We start from the raw sequence: 14713 nt of genomic DNA on the forward strand, positions 1-14713 counted from the left end.
CTGCAGACCAGAACAGTTCAAAAGCATTTTACATTTACTCTTGGGAATCGACACCATGACCAAGGCAAGTCTTATAAAGGACAATATTTAGTTGGGGCTGGGTTAAAGGTTCAGAGGTTCAGTCCATTATCCTCATGGCAGCATCCAGGCAGGCATGGAGCAGGCAGAGCTGAGAGTTCTACATCTTCATCTGAAGGCTGCTAGTAGAAGACTGACTTCCAGGCAGCTAGGATGAGAGTCTTAAAGCCCTAGCACACAGTGACACATCTACTCCAACAGGGTCACCCGTTCTAATAGTGCCACTCCCTAGGCCAAGCATATACAAACCAACACAATGTCCCCACTGAAATAAATACGTCCTGTCCATTTTCCAGTCAGTATTCCAACTTCTCACAAGTGACTGGGGTCTAGCGGCATTGGCATTTGATATGAGAAATAATTTGAGCGTGTGAGAGGAAGTGTTTAGCTCTCTGCAATCATCTCACCATTTTAAAAGGAGACTCTGAGCACCTACAGCTTTTGGTGTGTAGGGAGTGCCTGAACTCTGTTCCCTCTGGATCCTGACGGTGTGGTTTGTATCTGATTCAGAACCTAAGCCCTTCTTAGTGCCTTGCAAATCAGATCCCTGGACTGAGTTCTGCTCCTATACTCTTGTCTTTTATAAAATCATTGCCTCACTGTGTCTGGATGGGACTGACCTGTGTTTTATTTTAGGATGGCAAGTGTCTGTCACCATGCTGCCTGTCTCTGTGTCTGCACTGATCAGTGACTCCCTTCAACCTTTATCCACCTTGCACACGAGTGAGGAAGGCAACCTCCCATCAGCAGTGGAGGAGGAGAAGAAGGTCACACGCGGACCAAGAACAAGGAGATGGGGTTACTCTTCCTGGAAGTGAAGGAGTTGGAGACCTCGCACTGATACTCCCCTGTATCCTTCAGCCTGAGGGGAGCTATGCTGAGTCTGTGCTTGTCAGGAGATAGAGACATCCTCTTATTGAAATCCAGGGGCTTGTTATTGAAGATCCAAGTGATGTCAACTCCAGTGTCGGGTGACCTGCACTCGAAGGTTGCAGATTTCCGTCTTTCCACTATAATGCTCTTGACCTGGAGGTAGGGCTGTATCAGAATCTCTGCGTGTAAACAGAAGAGAACAAAAGAGATTCATCTCCAGAGATCTCAGGCAGCCCCTCTCTGCTCCAAGGCACTTAATAAGGCCTTCTCACGGGGACTCAGAGCTGAGGGGACAGCCAGCGTCTTGTGCTTGCCATGGCCACCATGACCTGAACCACCTCACTCAGCCACTGTGTTTCCTAGGTCTCTGTTTCTCTATAATAGGACACATGGTGAATGATCATTGCTATGTCTGTGAGTTAACCTTGACTAAGAACAAGAAACTGACCTTGGAACAAAGGAGCTGTCCAAATCAGGGAAGTCTACTACCATTTGTCTCTCTATGAGATTTCCCCGGGCTGGATCCATGATGATAAGCTGTTCCCATGAGAGCCTGCAAACCCATGAGAACATCTGGCTGATGGCCTGGGAACCGTCCAGCTCTGCTCTCCTGTGGGGCAGGGAGCATGGGGGGAAAGAGGGAGTGGGAGAAAACCCGCGTCCCACCAGAGTTCTGGTGCTCTGGGCCGGCAGATGCGGAAGGATTGCTGCATGCTTTCCACGTGGCCCCGGGTGGTAGTCTGGCTATGTGAAGCCCCTGACCCCAGCTTGGTGTGTGGTGGACAATGGGCAGACCTAGGCACCAGGTTCTCAGCCTCGGACATCCCAGACACCGCTGGACACCAAGGAATTGCTGAGAACAGAAAGGGGACCCCAGGGGCGGCTCAGTCAGCCCCAAGGCTGAAGGGAGGAGAGGGCAGGGAGAGAGGGAGGCACTGTGTGGTTCCCACAAGGGAGAGAGTCCTTGGTCTGGTCCATGGCTGGAGCACAGGAAGGCCTCTGATAGGAGGTTAGATGGCTCATTAGGAGAAAGCCTATCCCATTGTTCAAGCACGGTAGGCCTTGACAAGCAGAGAAAGTCTATGGTTTTAGAGCTTTATTGTAGAATAAAGCAGGGAGAAGGAGAGAAGGTAGAGAGAGAGAGAGGCCGGCCATGGTCACATGGAGAGAGGAGGGAAGGGAGAGAGAGGAGGAGGGCTAGAGATGAGAGAAAGAAAGGTGAGAGTTTAAAGAAATCCGAGTAGGGGCCAAGCAGCCCCTTTTATAGTGGGCTGGGCTATCAGGTAACTGTGGGGAGGAGCATACCTGGCTGTAGTCAGGTAACTGTGGGGGTGGAGTCTAGCCAGAATGCCAGGAGCTTGGGACATTTGTGACTGATAGTCACACACCTCTCCTGTGGGGGCTGTGGGGGCGGTAACTTCGACAGGAGCCAGGGATCCAAGAGACATGATGGAACACCTTCTGTCCCACGTAGGTGGAAATCACCACCCACTGGGTCCCCCGGGGTTCAAGACCTATGCTCGACTGGAGACCAGGCTGTCTGTGCGCAGCCCACTGCCCCACACTCTCTATGCTCAGGCTCAGCAGAAGGAGATGCCCAGGAGAGCCAGCTTACATGTGACTGTCATGGCAGTGGGTTGGCTGCTTACACAAGACCAGCTTTGTTCTATCTCATCTCCAACAGAAAGGCCTGTTGCAGCCCTGAAGAGGAGGTTCCTCAGGGTCACCTGGTCCCATGTTTTCCTAATCCATGCCTTGTTGGAGTCCCTCAGGGTCTACCTCAGGGCCATGTTCACAGTGAGAGCTCATTTCATTGGCTGAGTCTAGCATTCCTTTGCTGAGTTACTCACTGCATGTCCTGTTTTCTGCATAATGGTTTTGGTGATGGAGTTTGATCCATGGGTGTCCTGCACTAAATACAGACCAAGGCTGAAATTCCTGTATATCGAGGCAACCATCCCACCCAGCACCCACAGGTCACAGAGAGTCACTTACTGAACACTTGGAGGCGGACATGTGCTATTTCACACTGATAATATGCATCAAAGCTCTCTAGGGTGTAGATCCCTGTGTCTTCCTGGGTGACTTTCTGGAGCAGCAGGGATCCATTGGTGAAAACTCTCTCCCTGCCGCTGTATTTTCGCCCCCACTTAAGCGACTGAGAGGCTGTTTCATAGTGTGCAATTTTAAATTCTTCAAAAGCACGTTTCCCCTTGTACCAGAAAAAGGCCCGAGGCCTCTCCGACTGATTATCAACTCACAGAAGAACATTTCCCCCTTCAGGAAGAGAGGGCGGCAGAGCCTCGATAGATAGGTGGGCCATGGCAGCGCTTGAGTTCTGGCAGGCTAGAAGGGAAGCTGGAAGGGAAGAGAAAACCCCCATCAGTGTTGGGCCCACGTGTCCTGCAGATGTGTGATCGCCACTTGATGTAATAAGGTACCACAAGCCCCATCCCTACAGTGCCTCTGGAGCTGTGTCCTCTGCATAGACCTCTCTCCTCAGCGGTCTGTGTGGGTCCCCACACCCCACTGTCATCACATCCCTGCTTACTCTCAAGAGCATTTCTGGGGTGAGGGTGCCTTCCCTGACCTCCTCCTCTGGAGACCCCAGGTCTTACTTTCCTCATTTTCTGGCTCTGTTGCCTTTGGGACTCCTGACTGCACTTCTTAGAAGACTTTGCTCCACTGTCTTCCAGTCCATTAGAATGAAGGCCTGTTGGGACTGGAGAGATGGCTCAGTGGTTAAGAGCACGGGTTGCTCTTCCTAAGGACCTAGGTTCAATCCCCAGCACCCACATGGCTTCTCACATGGCTTCTCACACCCACATGGCCCTCTTCTAACCTCCTCCAGCATGGAATGCATAGACATACATACAGTCAAAAGATCATATGCATAAAATAAATGAAATCTCATAACAAAGGCTCTGTGAAGTTGCTCACTGTGGGAGGCCTCGGGCCTGGGACAGGCTTGGCTCCCTGTAGATGAGTGGATGAAAGGGTGAGTGTATCCACGGCCTGGGTACCTTAGTTTATTTGTTTGTTTTTACAAACATCTCAGTTTGGGAGCTAATCAGAGTGTTTTGTAGCAGGTGTGTGGTTCTGATGCTAAGGTCTTGTTCCCCATTTGGGTCTTGACCTATCAGTAAAGATGCTAGGGGCCAATTGCTGGGTGGAAGAAAAGAGTTGGGACTTTCGGGTCCCTGCAGGAAGGCTAAGAGACAAAGGTTTTTGCCATGCTTTGGAGGGAGAAAGGACCAGCATGTGAGATGTCAGGAGGAAGGGCCATAGGCCACTTGTTTCCCCTGGTGGGAGATTAGAAACGCAGATAAGTAGATGGCAGTTTTGCATTGCAGAATAAGGAGAAGGTAACTGAGCAACTAAAGTTGAGGGCAGATTTAGGGTGCTGAGCTGGGAGTGAAAAGAAGGGTGCGAAATAGCTGACAAAAGCTTAGTAGAGCCCAGCAATTGAGACAATAAGGCAGGGTGAAAAATAAGCTAATGTGGTGTGTGTGTTTCATCCTCGGATCTCAGGGACCCTGGGAGGGACTGGTAACATGGTGCATCCAGAGCTTAAAGTGGGGTAGCAAAAACTACACGTTAGAATGATTAATACCCAGGGTTGGTCAACATTTTTCCATTTATTTGCATATTTGCTGTGTGTCTGTCTGTCTGTGTGTCTATCTATGTGTGTCTATGCGTATGTTTGTGTGTGAGTGGGTGGGTCTGTGTGTGTCAATTTATGTGTCTGTGTGTCTCTCTGTGTTTGTCTATATATATATGTATGTGTATGTATCTCTCTGTGTGTGTCTGTGTGTATGTATATGTGTATTTGTTGAGCGGGGGTCTTTATAGGTCTGTGTATCTGTATATGTGTGTCTGTGGGGGTTTGTGGAGGGTCTTTGTGTGGGATCTGTGTGTTTCAGTGTTCCTGTCTATGTATGTGGGCCTACGTGTATGTGTTTGTGTGTGTATCTGTGTGTCTGTCTATGTGTGTGTGTCTGTACGTATGTGTCTGTGTGTATGTGGGTCTTTGTGTGTGTTTGTGTGTATGCATGCTTGAGATGAAATGTCACAAAGCCTAATTGCAGTTCCATATCCTGTCCATTACTTGGCAGAGGTCACACTACAAAGTGGGAGACTCTGAGTTCTCCTCATAGCAGAAAATGGAGCCAATTTAGCCTTTTCTCCAGGAAGAATGATGTTTTCTATGGGCCAGTCAGACTGGGGCAGATAGGAAATATTCAGAATGGAGGCATGAGAGCTGTGGAAGGGAGGGCAGGGAAACTCTCTATGGACTCCCTGGCTCATACTGTAATGGTCCTTCTATCACACATCTGGATCTTTATATCTTTGGGGCTCTGCTGAATTCAGATGCTGAGCAGGTCATCAAACATGGCCCAACAGGCGACCTAGACACCTGGCTATCACTCTCCCCATGTGACAGTGCTGTTACCAGTCTCTCACCCTGAAGCCTACCATCTACTGAGGAGCACAGAATGCTGTCCAGGTTCTATAAGCGAGAAGAATCAGTGTCTGACCCTCGAAGGCTGTCTTCTGGGGAAGGCACCTTAGGTGCCCTTCCTCCACATCTCCCCACACTCTCCATTTTTTTCTTCCCTGGGTGTCTTAACACAGCATCCCTGTCTTCCTAGATGCTGTGATCTTTTCCGAGCTGTACTACACCACATGCCCTGAGACAGTCTATAAATCTGTGGCCTCAAGGAAAGATCTTTATCTGTGTCTGCTATCACTCGTCGGACCTCCATTCTGTTGACACAGAACGACAGCTCTCACGTCTTCAGGGAACAAGATTTACCCCAAATCCCACGTTCTGAGGTGGAATTAGTTTGTTGTGAGCTTCTTTTAGAGTAACATAACAAAGAAAAACTTAAATCAAGGCCCTTTTCAGCGACACTGGTCAACATGAAGTAGGCGGTTGTAGCAAAGCTGAAGGAGCTCAGATGTAAGACTCAGCTACCATCCAACGTCTCTTAGCCTTTGGCTGGTGAGATCTAGGGTTCTGTTAAGTCAATACATCCCAAGAGGATTTTACTCTGTTAGTTTCCGGGATGCTAGGTCTGACACAAGTGGGCAAGGAAAGGATGCTTAGGGAGCTAAAGACAATCCAACATAAACTGCAGTTAGACTCTGGACCTGCACCATTCCAGCCTCTGCACTTCATTGTGGCCACGGTCGGCCCATCAGGCTTCGCAGACACAGCCTCCCTCCAGGTATCCCCTGCACAGCACCTCCTTTGCCCAAGCTCCACATTCGTGCCTGGGGCTACAGATTAGGACACAATGTCCCTGTTAGCTACACGGTTCCTAGGAACTGATGTAGACAAGTCTGGATAGCAGCAGGGCAGCAGCCTTCAGGAGAGAGGAGGAGCTGTGAAGACATCAAGGAATGCATCCTGGGTCTATGAAAAACATTAGTTCCCAGGCCCCAGATCTCACTTCTTCTATTTCTTCTTCTCCATCTTACAGAACTTTCCCATGGGATGCGGCTACATCCGTATGGCAGTATCTCTTACATTCTGTGAGACTGGAAGTTATGTTGGACCTCACGCTCGAGTTAGTAGTAATACACTTTAAGGTCACTTAGGACAGACTAGTAGTTCTCAATCAGTGGGTCATGACCCCCTTCTGGCTTGCATATCAAATATCCTGCAAATGAGATATTTACATTATGACTCATAACGGTAGCAAAATTACTGCTATGATGTAGCAACAAAATAATTTTATGATTGAGGGTCGTCGTAACGTGAAGAACTGCATTAGAGGGTCACAGCATTCAGAAGGTTGAGCGTCAATGCTTGAGACTGATGTCCTACTGTGCACTCAGCCTGTTTGTTTAACTTGTCTTTAAGAGAACAACTTAATGGGGCTGGAGAGATGGCTCAGCAGATAAGAGCACTGAGTGCTCTTCCAGAGGTCCTGAGTTCAATTCCCACCAACCACATGGTGGCTCACAACCATCTGTAATGGGATCTAATGCCCTCTTCTGATGTGTCTGAGCAAAGGTGCACTCATGTACATAAAATAAATAACTTTTTTATATATGTACTGGCTAGTTTTGTGTCAACTTAACACAGCTGGAGTTATCACAGAGAAAGGAGCTTCAGTTGAGGAAATGCCTCCATGAGATCCAACTGTAAGGCATTTTCTTAATTAGTGATCAAGGGGGAAATTTCGGCCCCTTGTGGGTGGTGCCATCTCTGGGCTGGTAGTCTTGGGTTCTATAAGAGAGCAGGCTGAGCAAGCCAGGGGAAGCAAGCCAGTAAAGAACATCCCTCCATGGCCTCTGCATCAGCTCCTGCTTCCTGACCTGCTTGAGTTCCAGTCCTGACTTCTTTGGTGATGAACAGCTACATGGAAGTGTAAGCCAAATAAACCCTTTCCTCCCCAACGGCTTCTTGGTCATGATGTTTGTGCAGGAATAGAAACCCTGACTAAGACAAAATATATATTAAAAAAATCTAGATTAATTATACAATTCTCTTGTATTTACAGTTTTGCACACTGTAGGAAATATCTACCCATTCTGGAATATTTGAGTAAATCTGCCATCATTTTGTGTTAGTTTTTCCTTTGTCCAGTGTGACCCTATAGTTATGAGTGTCAGTACATGAAGATGGACCAGCCTGAGCCCCCAGGAATGTCAGCCCTGAGGGGACAGAGGCATAGATAACTCTAATGCGTGATAAGCAACTATGTGAGGAAGGTCCCTAAGCCTTAGGGACCTGAACTCAGGACAAATCAGGCTTCGGGTTTCAGTGCAAAAGGGAATTTTAGGATGGGCTGGAGAAATAAAAGATATTTGCATGTAGCTCATATCATGAGGAAAACTAAAACAAAACAAAAAAGAAAAAGAGCAATCCATGGTACGTCTGTCTGTGGGAGGAGGCTTGCCAAGGACAAGAGCTTTTGGCACAGGAGATATTTCACACTGCATGGACTCTCTCTCTTTGCTTTTAGCTTTTATTTTTAAACAAGCCCTGATGTTTTCCTTTGATATTGATTTTTGCTGTTTGGAGATTCAGGAGGAGGCAATGTCAGAGAGGAGAGTGGGGAGGTAGAATTCGAACCTATAATAGTTCTGATATGACACCACTTTTAAAAAATTGATTTTGCCAGGTGGTGGTGAAGTATGCCTTTAATCCCAGCAGAGGCAGAAGCAGGTGGATCTCTATGAATTTGAGACCAACCTGGTCTACAGAGTGAGTTCCAGGACAGCAAACTCTGCACAGAAAAACCCTGTCTTGGAAAACCAAAGTAAATCAAAATGATTTCATATTTATTTCTAGTATCTTCTTGGACCTCACATGCAGTTTTTATAGTTCTTGATAAATTTTGAATTTCCTACTTTATAATTTATGTCATTAACATTGTACCAAAAGCAGGCTGCCTATCCCTACTTTTTAAATATTTTTAATTGCCAATGACTGTTAACAAATTGCACTAAATCAACCAATTTATAGGTAGTCACTGTCCCCATTGAGGGACTTAGCTTTTACTATTTTTGCTTTGTTCCTCCAAGGTCCTGTTTCACACATTGTTTTAAATGATTCTCATCCCTCTGGTACCTTCCACAAACGCATCCCTTTCTCTTGGCTTTTTTTCCACAATGTCCTCTTGCTCAGAAATCCCAGGTGATCCCAATAGCAGCTTCAGCCACCTGATCCCCTTTCACATCCTTGAATGGTTCCAATCTACAAAGCCTGCAAAACGCACCCCCTGTGTCCCCCACATTGGTCATAGAGACCCCTCTCTGGACCCCAGCTGTCAGCACATAGGAAAACTACAACAGGTAATGTTGACTCGGTTTGAATAAAGTATAACATGGCTCCCCTGCCCTTGATACTTCCTGTCCCCAAAGCTTCCAGCTGCACAGGCCCTGTTCGGCCTCTGTGTCCTGTCTCCTCAGGATTCAGGAAGAAAGTGAATCCCCTTGGGGCCCTCTTGTCCTCTGAGGTCCCCTTCTCCCAGACACGGTCAGGGCTTGTCTCACCTGTGAGCAGGAGCCCCTTGAAGAAAAGGAGAGGAGAGGACACCATGTTCTCTGTGCCTGCTTGTCTCATCTCCAGCTCTGCCTCACACCTGTGCTGCTCTTATTCCTTCACACCTGAGCCATGGGAGCCCTTCCCAGAGTCACAGGACTATGGGTCATGTTTTCTCTCATCCCATGCCTACTGCTTCCTGTCCCTTCCAGGGACAGTTTACAGCTCAACATCCATGGAACTGAAGGCTGAAACCAGGAGGCAGGAACTGAAGCAGAGTCCGTGGGGGAATTATGTTTACTGCCCTACTTCCAGGATCACGTTCACTATTTCTTAAACAGTCTAGACTCAGTTACCTATGGATGAGAGGTCCACAGGGGGCTGGGACCTCCCACATCAATCAGTAATCATGAGAATGTGCCACTGACATGCCCTCAGGCCAGTCTGATAGTCTCTTCCCAGGACTGTCACCTTTAGAAGTGTTTTATGTGTATGTGTGTGTGTGTGTGTGTGTGTGTGTGTGTGTGTGTGTGTGATACCTTAAAAGTTCTATATCTCAGGGTGGGGAAGATGGCTACTCTTCCAGAAGACCCAAGTTAAATTCTCAGCAGCCACATCGCAGCTCACGACTGACTGTGAATCCAGTTCCGTGGGATCTAACACCCTTAATCAGACCTACAGGCAGCCAGGCAAAGCACGATTACATATAAAATTAAAATGAAAAAAGTTCTATATGAGCCAGGCATTGGCCACACCACACCTTTAATCCCAGCACTTGGGAGGCAGAGGCAGGTGGATCTCTGAGCTCGAGGCCAGCCTGGTCTACAGAGTGAATTCCAGGACAGCCAGACCTACACAGAGAAACTCTGTTTCAAGCCCTTCCCCCATACAGACACCGAAGTGTTCTATATCTCATTTCAATATCCAGTATCTTACCTGTGGGCTCTTTTAGAATAAAAAACAAGCTATTACATTCAATTACAAGAGCAAGTATCAAGTCATAAACACAATCACACCTAAGCAGAACTGAAATCTCTGAGTGTAGCTCAGATCCTGTACCTCCGTGGCTTTCATGTGAGACTCACTCATGATGTCCTGGGCGCCACCGTACACTGGGAGTCCCCGTCTCCATGTTTGCCTTCTGCAACCCACACAGCTGCCTCACTGACTCAGGCTAGTTCCCTTCCACACCTGTTGTCCTTGTTATTTATCTGATGGTTCTGACACCTCCAACAAGCCTGGGTCTCCACTGCAACTGAGACTTCACTTTCACCAATGGCTTCCTCCCTCTCTTCTAGGAAAGGCTGACCAAAAGGAACTTGGGGAGATAAAGGATCTATTCCACCTTACATCCCATCATTGGGGGAGGCTGGGGCAGAATCTCCAGGTGAGAACGTGCTCTGATAAGTGCTCTGATAAGTGATTTTAGATGTCACCATGTTTCTTTTCTTTTCTTTCTTTTCTTTCTTTTCTTTCTTTTCTTCTCTCTCTCTCTCTCTCTCTCTCTCTCTCTCTCTCTCTCTCTCTCTCTCTCTCTCTCTCTGTGTGTGTGTGTCTCTCTGTCTCCCCCTCCCTCTCTCTTAGTTTAACGTATTTTAATAGCAAACTTACAGGAACTGCATAGAAGACAGACAACATTGAAACCATGTACTTGCATGCAGGACAACTCAGTTAGAAAAGTATAGTGAAAGGATAGAATCTACTGTATGATAAAAATGCTACAAACACCATTTAGTTCCGGACAATGAGCAATTACCGTTATATACTCTTCTTTCCTTAAAAGCGATTAAATCAATTTTATAAGTCCCTATTCTATGATCTTTTGCTGACTGGAGACAGGCAGCTTTTAAAGTCTGCTTCTCATTGCCTCCCTCCTAGCGCCCACTCAGGGAACCAGCCAGCCCCTTTGCAGGGGCTCCCAGTATCTCAGAGGCAGCTAGAATCCTTTAACAAGGGCCCAGAGAAAATACTTTGTACTAGTTTCAAGGCTTCCATGGGAACCACATCACTGGTGACTCAGCTGAGAAACCAATTCTCCCTCCTCCTAAACTATATTACTGCGTGTGTGTATTCCATCCAAGGATTCCTAAATTATTTTTAATAATGGGTTCTAGCCTACCACATTGCATGCCATATGTTGCTTGGAGTTTTTAGCTACTCCACTTTATGCTCCTGGTGGGTCGAGCTTACCCGGTCAGCAGCTCTTTGATCCAGTGAATGAAAGACACACACATTCGCTTCTTTTTTAAATGCATTGGCTGCTCAGAGGCTTGGCAGTTCTAAGCCTCTCACCACTGGCATGCTTTTCCCTCTGGTCCTCCTGGGTCAATACCTTCTAAATCTACTTTTTACTTGGTTGCCTTGTTACCTTCCCCTTCTTCATAGGGGACAGAATCAGGAATTGCAGTTTCTCCACGTTCATTTGTGTGTGAATTTATATATTTTTTTTAAATCCAAATGCTGGCATTGTCCAGAAAATTTTGAAAGGCTTATTTATAATTGTTATAAAGTTGAACTGCTCAAATGTGTTCACTGAAACATTTTGCTTGTATGAATGCTTTACATCTTGCATTTATATTTAAAATTCACACACAAATGAATGTGGAGAAACTGCAATTCCTGATTTTGTCCCCTATGTTTCCACTCGCAATCACATACTTAGGTACCTTTGACCCCATGGAAAAAATATCTAACATTCAGAAATACAGATAACTGTTAGAGGTTGGTTCTAACACTTTTATTCAATCTGGAATCTGCACGTCCAAACACTAAAGATCTTTGTCTCCAATTGATTTTTGATCGATCAATGTTTCTGAGCAATCAGTGAAGATGCAAGTGGCCAGGCAAAGGGGGAGGTGCTGGACCCTTAGAGTTGTGCGGGCCAGGGCACACTGGGAGGAGAAGGAGAATCGATAAAACTCAGCGGAGAGAGGTGGATCAGATTTAGAGCCCACGCCTTTAATCCCAGCACTTGGGAGGCAGAGGCAGGCTGATTTCTGAGTTCAAGGCCAGCCTGGTCTACAGAGTGAGTTCCAGGACAGCAAAACCAAAACCAAAACTAAAACCAAACAACCAACCAAACAAACAAAAACCCAGGCCATCTCTGCCAACACCCAACCCCTCCCCCTGCTAGAATTCACAAGCCTCAGTCACATTTCCATGCAGTGGTCACTCTTGTCTCCAGCCCAGGACCCCTCTGACACCTCTGTAATGAGACAAGAGTTGACATTTTCACTAGCTGTTTTCTCATGGAAAAGTCTCTGGGGAGAAGGGTATTTGTGTTGTTTGACTCTGCTGACTGGCTTGTGTCTTTGTTGAGACAAGGTCTCCGTGTAGCCTGGTCTGACATGTAACCCAGGCTGGCCTTGAGCTAATAACAATACTATGGGTATTTGCTGACACTTGGCTGAGGATGGGGGGAATCTAGGCAAAACGACACTGAGATCAAATTTGGTGTCCATTCCTCAATGCCATAGCAAAGAAAGTTGCTTAATCAGTTCCTTCAGTCTCTGGGAAGACTGTGTTCTGGAATAATCTCTATCTGTATCTAAAGCCCAGCTGCTGTGTGCTGGCACATGCTCCCAAGGTGGCCGTGTCAAGGATGGACTTGTTCAGGAGCCAGAAATGTCAAGGTTCAGCCTTGACATCAGGGGTAAGTTGAGGTGAGAGGTGGAGTTGGCAAAAATGGCTGGGTCAGAATCAGGTAGCTCCTGGCGGATTCAGAGCCTCTGTGGATTGTGGCAGGTGACTGGAAGGGAAAGCTGGAGGAAGGAGTCAGAGCGGATGGAGAAACCAGCACTGCTTGTCACTAACTGGTGAGAGATTCTGAACTCTGGACTCTTCTGAGGCCAGAGCTGATGGCTTCGGGCACAGCTGCATGCAAGGGTCCTGTCTCAGGACAAGTGTCCGGGCCAGCCTGGACACTTGTTTATATCACTCAGAAATGTATGACTTCGGGCTGGGGAGGCGACCTAAGCCACAGCAGCAGCGGTCGCCATCTTGGTCCGGGACCCGCCGAACTTAGGAAATTAGTCTGAACAGGTGAGAGGGTGCGCCAGAGAACCTGACAGCTTCTGGAACAGGCGGAAGCACAGAGGCGCTGAGGCAGCACCCTGTGTGGGCCGGGGACAGCCGGCCACCTTCCGGACCAGAGGACAGGTGCCCGCCCGGCTGGGGAGGCGACCTAAGCCACAGCAGCAGCGGTCGCCATCTTGGTCCGGGACCCGCCGAACTTAGGAAATTAGTCTGAACAGGTGAGAGGGTGCGCCAGAGAACCTGACAGCTTCTGGAACAGGCGGAAGCACAGAGGCGCTGAGGCAGCACCCTGTGTGGGCCGGGGACAGCCGGCCACCTTCCGGACCAGAGGACAGGTGCCCACCCGGCTGGGGAGGCGGCCTAAGCCACAGCAGCAGCGGTCGCCATCTTGGTCCTGGACCCGCCGAACTTAGGAAATTAGTCTGAACAGGTGAGAGTCTGTACCACCTGGGAACTGCCAAAGCAACACAGTGTCTGAGAAAGGTCCTGTTTTGGGCCTTCTTCTTCGGCCAGGAGGAGGTCCAAATACAAGATATCTGCGCACCTTCCCTGTAAGAGAGCTTGCCAGCAGAGAGTGCTCTGAGCACTGAAACTCAGAGGAGAGAATCTGTCTCCCAGGTCTGCTGATAGACGGTAACAGAATCACCAGAAGAACAATCTCTAAACAGAGTCAACTATAACTACTAACTCCAGAGATTACCAGATGGCGAAAGGTAAACGGAGGAATCTGACTAACAGGAACCAAGACCACTCACCATCACCAGAACCCAGCACACCCACTTCGCCCAGTCCAGGGAACCCCAACACACCTGAGAACCTAGACCTAGATTTAAAAGCATATCTCATGATGATGGTAGAGGACATCAAGAAGGACTTTAATAAATCACTTAAAGAAATACAGGAGAACACTGCTAAAGAGTTACAAGTCCTTAAAGAAAAACAGGAAAACACAATCAAACAGGTAGAAGTCCTTACAGAAAAAGAGGAAAAAACATACAAACAGGTGATGGAAATGAACAAAACCATACTAGACCTAAAAAGGGAAGTAGACACAATAAAGAAAACTCAAAGCGAGGCAACACTAGAGATAGAAACCCTAGGAAAGAAATCTGGAACCATAGATTTGAGCATCAGCAACAGAATACAAGAGATGGAAGAGAGAATCTCAGGTGCAGAAGATTCCATAGAGAACATCGGCACAACAATCAAAGAAAATGGAAAATGCAAAAAGATCCTAACTCAAAATATCCAGGAAATCCAGGACACAATGAGAAGACCAAACCTACGGATAATAGGAGTGGATGAGAATGAAGATTTTCAACTCAAAGGTCCAGCAAACATCTTCAACAAAATTATTGAAGAAAACTTCCCAAATCTAAAGAATGAGATGCATATGAACATACAAGAAGCCTACAGAACTCCAAATAGACTGGACCAGAAAAGAAATTCCTCCCGACACATAATAATCAGAACATCAAATGCACTAAATAAAGATAGAATACTAAAAGCAGTAAGGGAAAAAGGTCAAGTAACATATAAAGGCAAGCCTATCAGAATTACACCAGATTTTTCACCAGAGACTATGAAAGCCAGAAGAGCCTGGACAGATGTTATACAGACACTAAGAGAACACAAACTGCAGCCCAGGCTACTATACCCAGCCAAACTCTCAATTATCATAGAGGGAGAAACCAAAGTATTCCACGACAAAACCAAATTCACGCATTA

The 14713-nt window shown here is 47.2% G+C and overlaps 1 pseudogene across 1 annotated transcript; it reads right to left on the minus strand.

Moving 5' to 3' along the window:
• Positions 1-565: 565 nt before the first annotated feature.
• Positions 566-9014, minus strand: Ceacam-ps1 (carcinoembryonic antigen-related cell adhesion molecule pseudogene 1; annotated as a pseudogene). The gene is made up of 3 exons (NR_003247.2): positions 8962-9014; positions 3213-3309; positions 566-1130 (listed from the first exon to the last, which is right to left on the minus strand). The product of NR_003247.2 is annotated as a carcinoembryonic antigen-related cell adhesion molecule pseudogene 1 (transcript).
• Positions 9015-14713: the final 5699 nt, after the last annotated feature.

Source organism: Mus musculus, chromosome 7 (genome assembly GCF_000001635.26).
Source record: "Mus musculus strain C57BL/6J chromosome 7, GRCm38.p6 C57BL/6J".
Lineage (NCBI taxonomy): Eukaryota > Metazoa > Chordata > Mammalia > Rodentia > Muridae > Mus > Mus musculus.